Source organism: Phoenix dactylifera, chromosome 3 (assembly GCF_009389715.1).
Source record: "Phoenix dactylifera cultivar Barhee BC4 chromosome 3, palm_55x_up_171113_PBpolish2nd_filt_p, whole genome shotgun sequence".
Taxonomy (NCBI): domain Eukaryota; kingdom Viridiplantae; phylum Streptophyta; class Magnoliopsida; order Arecales; family Arecaceae; genus Phoenix; species Phoenix dactylifera.
In genome coordinates this window covers 7,947,840-7,958,710 of record NC_052394.1, presented here as the reverse complement: position 1 = coordinate 7,958,710, position 10,871 = coordinate 7,947,840, and the positions used below count along the sequence as shown (strand labels likewise).

General features: G+C 40.1%; 1 pseudogene; it reads left to right on the top strand.

The window, feature by feature from the left end:
• Positions 1-1,843: 1,843 nt before the first annotated feature.
• On the top strand, positions 1,844-8,074 carry LOC120104027 (annotated as a pseudogene).
• The last annotated feature ends 2,797 nt before the right edge of the window (positions 8,075-10,871 follow it).

Genomic DNA, 10,871 nt, shown 5'->3' with positions numbered 1-10,871 from the left:
ATGGACAATAAGAAGAAGAAAAAGAGGATGAAGAAGATGAGGTAGGGGAAGAAGAAACAACAAAGATATCCAAAATATCACCTCTTCATATTTACCATTTCCCAATAGTGTCCTCACTTGGTGACCTCCTTCTAGTTTTCTTTCTTTGATATCTCAATACACAAGGACAAGGTAGAAAGTTTTGCATGAAAATGGGCTATCATATTGCATTTGAGATTTTGAGTGGTTGTTCGTTATTTTTCTTTAGTTTATAACAAGGTTTACTTCTAAGAATGTAACTGAGCCGAGCTTAAATGAGCCTGGATCCGATTAAGCTTGTTTGAAATTAATTTTGAGCTTAAAATTTGAGATCAAGGTTGATTCATTTACCACTGTTTCAAGCTTGACTCGAGCTCAATTTTGAATCGAGCTCAATACAAGCTCAGTTGATCAGCTTAAAAATCCTCAACTAAGCTAAAAATCAAATCAAGATCGAATCAAGCTTGATTTGAACTTCGGTACAATCTTGATTCAAACTTGGTTGACATCTGAGTTAATATAATATTTTCAAAAAATAAAAATTCAAACTCGAAATGATCTTGATAGCGTGGACTATTGAGCTGAACTTGATCGAACCGGGCCAGTTTCTGGCTGAGGTTGAAATCAGTTTCGAGCTCAATGCAAGCTTAGGTTGATTTGTCTAGTTTCGAATCAAGCCCAAGCCAAGCTTCTTTTTAAGCCGAGCTTAGGTTGTTGTAAACACTTGACACCTTCACTTGTGAGTCATCTTAGACATTCATTTTAATAATTGGAGCCGTTGAACTGCTTGTACTAGCAAACCAATGGAAATTCTTATCTTGAAACTGATGCATTATCATTGAGTAACAAATCAAGCATGGTGGTTTGCTTGATCTTATAAGTCTTAAGCACCAGCTTGTTTCAAGATCGAAACAGACAAATATAATGAGAATTAATTACACTTATTGCTGCTCAAAAAGAATTATTATCTAGTTGTTATTCTACTCAGTTGGTGGTTACATAACAGCTAAAATGATCGTTACTGGATATTTTCCCTGTTTATTTAGATAAAGTTAATATACGATTTCAAATTTAAAACTCCATGCTATGTGAAAAAATAACATTTAGTTTTTGATGAATAGATGACTTGAGAGTTGAGCAATATTTATTTCCTAAAACCTCAACTTAGTAGAAAAATAAATATTGCTTAATTCTCAAGTCACCATTCTTCAATTACAATATTATTTTTTGCACTTATTCTCCATTGGAAAAAGCTGAATTTTTTTTTTGATAGAATGAATCCTACATTGGAACATTGTTTTATATTACACCAAAACGGTCATACCTAAAAATATGTTCTATGATAAGAAGGACATGACAAATAAAACTAAAAAACCTCATCCCAATTTCTGGTTTGTATCTCTCGTGGTCTAGCTCACAAACCTACAGACTACAGTGGAGGCATAAAAAAAAAATTATTTATAATAGAATAATTTGTATTCTTTTAAGCTATTCATATTTATTGAAAGATAAATAATGCTGCTGACTTGTGAGGGATAATTTTATTTTGAAAGTTTAATTTTTTTTTAAAGCACGTAATTCATACATTATGTACGAATGTATTTAATAAAATCCAAAAACAAAATACATAATTTTTCATCTAAAAAACTACTGTACGGTTGGATATATATTTTGGGTTTTTTTTATCTTACATTGCAGCTGGTGGGAGTTGCCGCTATAAAAAAACATAAAAAATAAAAAAATAAGACGAAGAAAAAGAAAAAAAAGAAAGCCGACTTAAAAACCTCCAGAACGCGATAACGAGATCTCATCCGAGAGAGAAAGAGAAGGCCATCGCATTGCTGTAACGTAGATTTCATTCTACTTCATCTCTATCCCGGCATTGGCCATGGCGATCTTGTCGTTGTCGGCCGCGATCCCTTCGTCTGGATCAATCCCCCTCTCTCTCGCTGTCTCTCCCCATATCTGGGACCCCGAGATCCAACCTATTCTTCACCAATCCCTTCGTGATTTCTCCCTCCGAGATCTGAACCCTAACCCTAGCGCCGGACCGTCCTAGGGTTGGGAGAGAGATCCGTCGGTGGGAAAGGGAGGAGAGATGCTGACCAAGTTCGAGACCAAGAGCAATCGGGTGAAGGGGCTGAGCTTCCACAGCAAGCGGTTGTGGATCCCCGCCAGCCTTCACAGCGGCGTGATTCAGCTACGGGACTGCCGGTTGGGCACCCTACTCGACCGCTTCGACGAGCACGACGGCCCCGTCCGCGGTGTCCACTTCCCCAACTCTCAACCCCTCTTCGTCTCCCGAGGTTTTATCTTCATTCTCTCTTCCGATTTCCACTTCATCTTTTCTAAGTTTGGTTTTCTTAGGAGATTGTTTTAGATCTATGAGCATCTTTTAGGAAATATCATACCAATTGGCGATGCATTGCTTCTCGTTTTAGTTGTCTTGTTTTTTTTTTTTTTTTTTTTTTTTTTTTTAAGGTTTAAAGCCTTTTGGTCAGTGGTTGGGTAGAATTTTGTAATTCTGCCTGAAAATGATTGGCTTTTCAGATCTGTATGTTTTTTTCTTCTTTATTGCACTACATTTTAGTTTTCATTTTCTTAAAATATTGGCTTTAGATCTCCATGCGTCCCTTAGGAAATATCATAACAATTGGCGATGTGATGCTTTGCATTTCTTGCCGGTACATTTTTTTTTTTTTTTTTTTTAAAGTTTGAAACTTTTGGTCAGTACTTGATCAGATTTTGCATGTGTGCATAAAAAATGGCTTTAGATGACACGGCCTTAAGAAAATTGCTATAAAGTTTTTTTTTTTTTTTAATGTGGTGGTTCTCGACAATTATATTTTTTCAGCATATTACATTTGATGTGACTGATTTAATGGGTCAGTATGCGGTTAATTACATTCATGCATGCATGCATACGTGGTTGGCATCTCTCATTCTTTGTGAAATAATTTTCTGTATCTGTACTGGATCTGACTGGATTGATTAGTCATTGCTGCGGGGACGGCGCTTTGGCCGGAGCCTCACGCAACAGCATAGCCCACATTAAACTAGCAGAGAAAGAGGACCACGTTCCTCCCGAGGTATTGTCCGCTTTGGGCGCTCCGGCCCGCGCGTCCAGCGCTGACGGGGGGAGACTGGTGCCCTCACGGGTTTGCCCTTCAAAAGGCGCCTCGAGAGGAAAGGATTTCCACCCCCCATTTAAGGCATGGAACCTTTTCGCTACTAGCCGATGTGGGACTAAATTCAAGGCCCCCTCCCCTCCCCACAACATAGCCCCCCTAGCGGGAAGGTTCCTTGCCGGTTTTTAACGCCGGGGGCCCCCACAGTCCTGAAGGGTAGTCAATGGAGGGAGGAGGCGCCCCTACCTGGCGCGCCATCTGTTGCGGGGACGGCGCTTTGGCCAGAGCCTCACGCAACAGCATAGCCCACATTAAGCTAGCAGAGAAAGAGGACCACGTTCCTCCCGAGGTATTGTCCGCTTTGGGCGCTCCGGCCCGCGCGTCCAGCGCTGACGGGGGGAGACTGGTGCCCTCACGGGTTTGCCCTTCAAAAGGCGCCTCGAGAGGAAAGGATTTCCACCCCCCATTTAAGGCATGGAACATTTCCGCTACTAGCCGATGTGGGACTAAATTCAAGGCCCCCTCCCCTCCCCACAACAGTCATATATCATAAATAATGGAATCCAAACTTTGATTTTTTCTTGTTTTAGTCCCATGTAATTTTTCAAGCTGCAATTTTCAGGAGTTGACTGCAAGATCAAGGTTTGGAATTATAAGACACACCGGTGCCTGTTTACTCTTTTCGGACACCTTGATTACATCCGTACGGTTGAATACCATGATGAATACCCTTGGATCATTAGTGCGAGTGATGACCAGATAATTAGGATCTGGAACTGACTGTCAAGGACTTGCATTTTAGTGCTAACTGGGCACAACCACTATGACATGTGTGCATCATTCCATCCAATGGGGGACTTGGTTGTATCAGCTTCCTTGGATCAGATCATCTGAGTTTGGGATATCAGTGCACTGAGGAAGAAGATGGTGGCTCCAGTTGATGATGTCTTGCGTCTGAGCAAGATGAACACAGATTTGTTTGGGGGAGTTGAAGTTATAGTCAAGTATGTGTTGGAAGGTCATGATCGTCCATCCAATCCTTCCTCTTATTGTTTCTGGAGCTGATGATGGGCAAGTGAAGTTGTGGCGGATGAATGGTAATTCTAAAATCCTCTATGACTATCTTTCTGCCTTTACCGTGTCAATATGATGATTTTGATAATTCGTATTTAAAATGAGTAAAGTAAAAGAAGACTGCTCAACCTTTTTTTAAAAAAAATAGAAGTGGAATTTCAGCTCTAAAACAACTGGTGCGAGCTTTTGGATGTACCAAAAATTTAATATCATTTGTTATTTTGCATGGCAATGGCTGGATAACTTATGGCCTTACCAATTCTGTTTGGTTAGGTTTAAGTGAATCAAAAATTGCTTGAAAGATCATAGAACTAGAATTGTCATATTCATTTGTTGAATGCTTCTGTGCATGTTAGCAATCAGCATCTTCTACACTTTTTCTACCTAAATAAATAACTGCATGAAGAAGTTTGGTTCTTGAAACTTAGAAGCATTTTCAATTGAACGAATAACACATACAAGGGATCTAACCTGATCTGCTCTTTTACTCCGTAGATGCAAAGGCTTGGGAAGTAGGCACATTAAGAGGGCACATAAGTAATGTATCTTGTGTTATGTCAAAGCACTCGCATTTGGGATGCTGCAAAGTGTACTGCTCTTCAGACAATTCGGCATGAGCATGACAGTTTTTAGATTCTCGCTGTACATCCTGAGATGAACTTTCTTGCAGCAGGTCATGACAGTGGTATGATTTTGTTCAAATTGGAGAGAGAACGTCCTGCGGTTTTATGAGTTTTTATCACAGAAGGAAAATCAAGTGTGTCCTATAAGGATACCTGGTTCTGTTATCTTGAATCAGGGACCTAGAACACTGTCATTTAGTCCCACAGAAAATGCTGTATTATTCTGTTCTGATGCTTATGTTCGGTCTTATGAGCTCTATATGATTCCAAATTATATAGTTGGAAAAGGTGATTTTATCGAAGCAAAAAAGGGTAGTGGTGGATCGGCAGTTTTTGTTGCTCACAATAGATTTGCAGTCCTCGATAGGAGTAGCAAAAAATCTTAAGAATGAAACTGTGAAGAAGTCTCTTCTTCGTATTGTCACTGATGCTATCTATTATGCTGGGATAGGCAATATATTCTGCAGGGCTGAGGATAGGGTGGTCATATTCAATCTCCAGCAGAGGATTATTCTTGGAGAACTTCAGACTCCTTTTGTTAAGTATGTCATTTGGTCGGGTGACATGGAGACTGTTGCATTGCTCAGCAAGCATGTGATCGTTCTTGCTAGTAAGAAACTTGTGCATCGATGTACTTTGCATGAGACTATCCGTGTGAACATTTTTGCGTGGGATGAGAATGGTGTATTCATATATACAACCCTGAACCACATCAAGAATTGCCTTCCAAATGGGGACAATGGAATCGTCAGAACATTTGATGTCCCAATATACTTAACCAAGGTTTCTGGGAACAATATCTATTGTTTGGATCGTGATGGGAAGAACAGGGTCATACCAATTGATGAAACAGAGTATATGTTCAATGCTGTGTGGACAGGCTGTGATTGCTTATTTGCAACAGAAAGGGTTTCCAGAAGCTGCTCTCCAATCTGTCGAAGATGAGAAGACATGGTTCAGTCTGGCTCTTGAAAGTGGAAACATCGAGATAGCTGTTGCTTCTGCAAATGAGATAGATGAGAAAGACTACTGGCATAGGCTAGGCATCGAGGCCCTTCTGTAGGGAAATACCAGTGTTGTGGAATATGCAGTGTTGTGGAATATGCATACGAGAGAACAAAGAACTTTCAAAGACTATCTTTCTTGTATCTTGTAACAGTAAGTATAGAAAAGCTTTCCAAAATGCCAGGATTGCCAAGATTAAAAATGCTGTGATGGTTCAGTTCCACAATGCCATCTGGGTGATATAGAGGAATGTGTCAAAATCTTGGAGAATGCAGGTCATTTGCCTCTAGCATATGTCATGGCTACTGTTCATGGTCTTACGGGGGTTGCAGATAGGCGTGCAACTGAGTTTGGAGATAATGTTCACTCTTCCCTCTCTACCTGAAGGTAGAGGCCATTCTTTTCTAGTGCCACCTAGTCCCCTCACGTGCAGTGGTGATTGGCTATTGTTGAGGGTCATGAGAGGAATATTTGAAGGTCGTTTGGATAGTGGAAGAAGAACAGGACAGGAGGAAGAAGAGGAAGTTACTGGGGCTGATTGGGGTGATGATGATTTGGAACTGGTTGATGTAGTGGTTGTGATGCAGAATGGTGTTTTGGAAGTTGAGGACGGTGAGGCAAATGAAAGGAATGATGAGGAAGGTTGATGGGACCTTGAAGATTTGGCATTACCACCCGATGTTAATACTCCAAATTCTACAGGTAATGCTCACATCTTTTTATTTGTTGCCCCTACTCCAGGCATGCCTGTGAGCCAGATCTGGATTCAAAAATCATCTCTCTCTAGGGAGCATGCAGCAGTTGGAAATTTTGATACCTTGCTTAGCTGACAATTAGGCATCAAAAACTTTGCTCCCTTGAAGCCCTTGTTCGTGGATCTAGATATCAGAAGTCACATGGACTTAAATGCTTTTACTTCAGCTCCTGTTATATCGATTGCTGTTGAGAAGGGTTGGGGTGAGTCAGCTAGCCTGAATGTGAGGGCCTCCTGGACTTGTGTATAAATTATCTCAGCTGGATGAGAAATTTAAAACAGCATATTGGGCCACAACAGAAGGGAAGTTATCAGAAGCTTTATGGTTCTTTCTCAACATCTTGCATACTATCCCACTTATTGTTGTGGACTCCAGGAGAGAGGTTGATGAAGTCAAAGTGCTGATCGAAATAGACAAAGAGTATGTGTTGGGCTTTAAGATGGAGGTAAAAAGAAAAGAAATGAAGGACAACTCGGTTCGGCTGCAGGAGTTGGTGGCCTCTTTCACCAACTGCAAACTTCAGAAAATTCGTATGGGGCTATGCTAACCAGTGCCATGACCACCTGCTTCAAGGGAGGGAACTACAGGACTGCAGCCAACTTTGCAAGGATGCTTGTGGAGAACAGCCCAACCAAAACTCATGCAAAAAAGGCTAGACAAGTGCTGCAGGCATGTGGTGATAGGAAAGATACAAGCCAGCCGAATTATGATTTTAGGAATCCTTGTATTGTTTGTGGGGCAATTTTTTTTCCAATTTACCGAGGGGAGGAGGATGTGTCCTGCCTTTACTGTGGGGCACGATTTGTTCCAGCCACTGAAGGGCAAATTTGTGCTGTCTGCGAACTAGCAGTGGTGTGAGCTGAGGTGTGAGCTGACGCATCTGGTCTGTTATGTTCTCCAACTCAGACAAGATGAGGAAAGGTATTTATCATACTATACATAATCTTTTTCACTGTGGCCTTTATCTTGGAGCTTTTGTCTTTGGCTGGAATATTGATTAGGTAGAAAGTAATGCAATAAGATACGTGGAAATGTTGCTATCTTAAGTTGTTCTTTTTGGTTCCACTGGTTCTTTGAGCCCCCTGGGCTCCCTTCCGTGTAGGCAATCTGTGCAGAGAAGGTTCATTTGATTTAGAGATGGAATAAGGAATACATTTGGTCTTTGGCGAAACTTGTTTAAAGTTCCTAGTGAAGACCTGTTTTGGGCATGTTACAACTCTTGTTCAAGCACCATATATATTTTGTCTGAAATTCTTATGTTTGGTGGAATGACTAAACAATGGCTAAAAAATGAAAGACAATGCAATCATGGCTCATTAATTTTGTGAGGAAATAACTGGAAGTGATACTAGTGATTTTTATTCAGGTTTCATTGAAAGAAGTTGATTCTGCCACGCTGCCTCTACGAAACAACACAAAAAATTGCCTTTGCTTTGTGCGGTAAATTAGTTACTGTGTCGTGCATGAAATAGATGCTTATACTTTTCATTTCAAGTAAACTTCTAGATTACATGGCTTTATTTTCAGTCAGAACAACTTGTGTGGTGGCTCCTTAAGGTCCAATGTATTAGGCTCTTGCATCCTTGAGCCTGGGCCTGACCTGATCTAATTGGGCTGTGTACCTTTCCACCGTTGCTCAGGTTTAGTTGTGAGTGTTCACATAGCAGTAGAGGTGATGCGCCAATCCATTACTTAACTTGAATTCCTGGCTTCATAGCTATTATCTCTTAGCTTGACAAATAAATTTAGAGTTTTGTTTTCCAGCAAGTTGAACTTTGGATACATGGCTTGTGCTATTGGGGCTCGTGCCTCCTATATAGCCTCAACTTCCTCCATATCGAATGATGGGTCCCTGCAACTCTGATTAATTAGGCACCTTTTTTTGTCTTTCTGATGAAAAATGAGCTAGGAACTTAGAAAAGTTAAAATGTGGAAGTTGAAAAATATCAGACTAAAGCTTAGATGCTTGTGATGGCCAAATATGGTCACCTATTTCTATTATTCAAATGCTGCAACTTAGGATTATTAAGGCAACAGCTATTTACTTTAAAGCTTTCTTGTGGATAGTGACAAAAAAAGAAAAAGACCTATAAAAATTTATGTTTAAAAAATAACGAACAATTTTCTCTCTTAATCCTACCTATTCATGATAAATGCTGAGACTTGGTAAATGGGCCACTAGGTAGAGGATGCTTCGTCATGGAGCATTGCGTAAGTTTTGGGTATAACATTGGTCTAGAGTATATATTTCTTCTGACAACCGTAATCACAGCGACTAAATGAAAATCCTTGACTTGAAATTCCAAAGAAGACTAAAAGCGTATTCTAGAATGAAGTATATTTTTTCTGGAGCAAAGTCGAGTGAGATTACTGCCACAATTAATTCAGTTATTAACATACATTTAGTTGCAATAGGAATCACATTAGGCCATAACTTGATAGTATGACATATTTTGGAGCCTGCTACATGGAAATCTTATAAAATTTGAATCGGTGGCACGGTCCAAAACCCAATGGGCCCAGGCCTATGTACGAATCCTAAATTCTGCTCGTCTCCCTGATTGGGGCCCATCCTAGAAGATCTTCCTGTAGGGCGGGATGACCCAAACACTCCCTTACTGAGATTTCCTTTTTAGGTCTTAAAGTAAATTTGGGATCTTTGATTGGAATGATGTAGAGAAGTTTAGAGCGGTTCCTACGCGGGGAGGACATGCTCTTTTGAGATCTTTGAATTAGATGAGGTTGGGTTTAAAGCTAAATCATTGGCATCCAACATCTAACAAATTTAATGACATGAACAATTCTTAAGTAATGCTCTATTTTTTTTTTTAATTTACTGAAAAATAGTAGTCTTTGCGATACTCATCCATGTAGAGCATTGACAATCTTTATATTATTGTCGATTGCTTCTGTTGTTTGATTTGTTGCATCTTTCTTCTCCAGAAAGTTTATGATAATTTTATGCAAGGAAGATTGCATATTTCAATGCTTGGCCGTAGTTCGCCTCTCTTTTTCTTTTTCCAGAACCAAATGGGAAAAGCCCTACATATCTATTATGTGAAGCTGACTAATGCTCATAGTTCTTGGATCCGACTTTCAGATAAGTGGGAATGGCATGCAGGTATGTGTTTGGCATCAAATAGGTGACCTCCACAAAAATCCCCCCTTGCCACCTAGCAAGAAGATGCAATTAATTTTACAAGTACCGGGAGGTAAATCACGGCTCTATTTCATGGGCCAAGCTCTGTGTCATAATTCAAGACCTCATCCAAAAATTTATCGGAAGATATTATTTGTATTTCTTGATTCTATATAAATACCCAATGTAGATACTTAGTGTATAATCAATATGAGACTAAATACACGATTGCATTGATTCTCACATACTTCTTCCATTTAAGCTCCGGCATCCTTGCCATGCAAATGGTTCAAATTCATTCAATCTAATTACAAGCGCCATAATCGGCCAATGGCTATCCCTAATGAACCTGTGTTGTAGTACTCTTAGTCCGCATAAGTCATAGGCTGGATACATTCTAATACTATTTGTTACAGCTCAGAATTTTATTCAAAAAAGTTAATCAAAAGGTATTATTTAAATCTTTTGGTCTTATATAAGTGCCTAAAATCTACCTAATGCATAGTCGATGTTAAACTAAACACACACTCGTATACATTCTCACACCTTATCCTGACAAGGGCTTGGCGAGGCCATGATGCACATAAGAAACTATAATTTACCTAAAGATGCTGCTCGAGGGTCCAAGAGTTTTTAAAGAACTTAAACTTACGTTTTGTGGTATATGCTTAAGCCCTCTTTCAAATCACAACCAAGTGCATGGGTTCAGCATTGCTCCTTTTATTTTGATTTAATATTATAGAAACATCAAAGTTCTACGACATCCCAAGTTAACCTAACACTTGGTTTGCTTTCATTTGATGTTTCCATCTACCCTTGCGTGGTAGAACCCTCGGTTGGAAGGAGTCAAATAGAAGAGCTCCAATTAGATCAGTGATGAGGTAACTCATGTGGGCTTCCATCCATGTATCCACGTCAGTTCTAAAGTATAGACAGAGGGCCGACGACAAGATAGGCTCCGTGTGCACTTAAGAGATAACGTCACCCGAAGCAATTAAAATAAGCCAATTCCAAGTACTACATCACAAGTTCCGTGCCTCACCGTCCTTAGGAGCGTGGGGCCTCTCTTTTTTGTAATATGGGAGGTCGGATGGGAGGGAGCAGCAAGCCCACTTCCGGCTTCTAACAG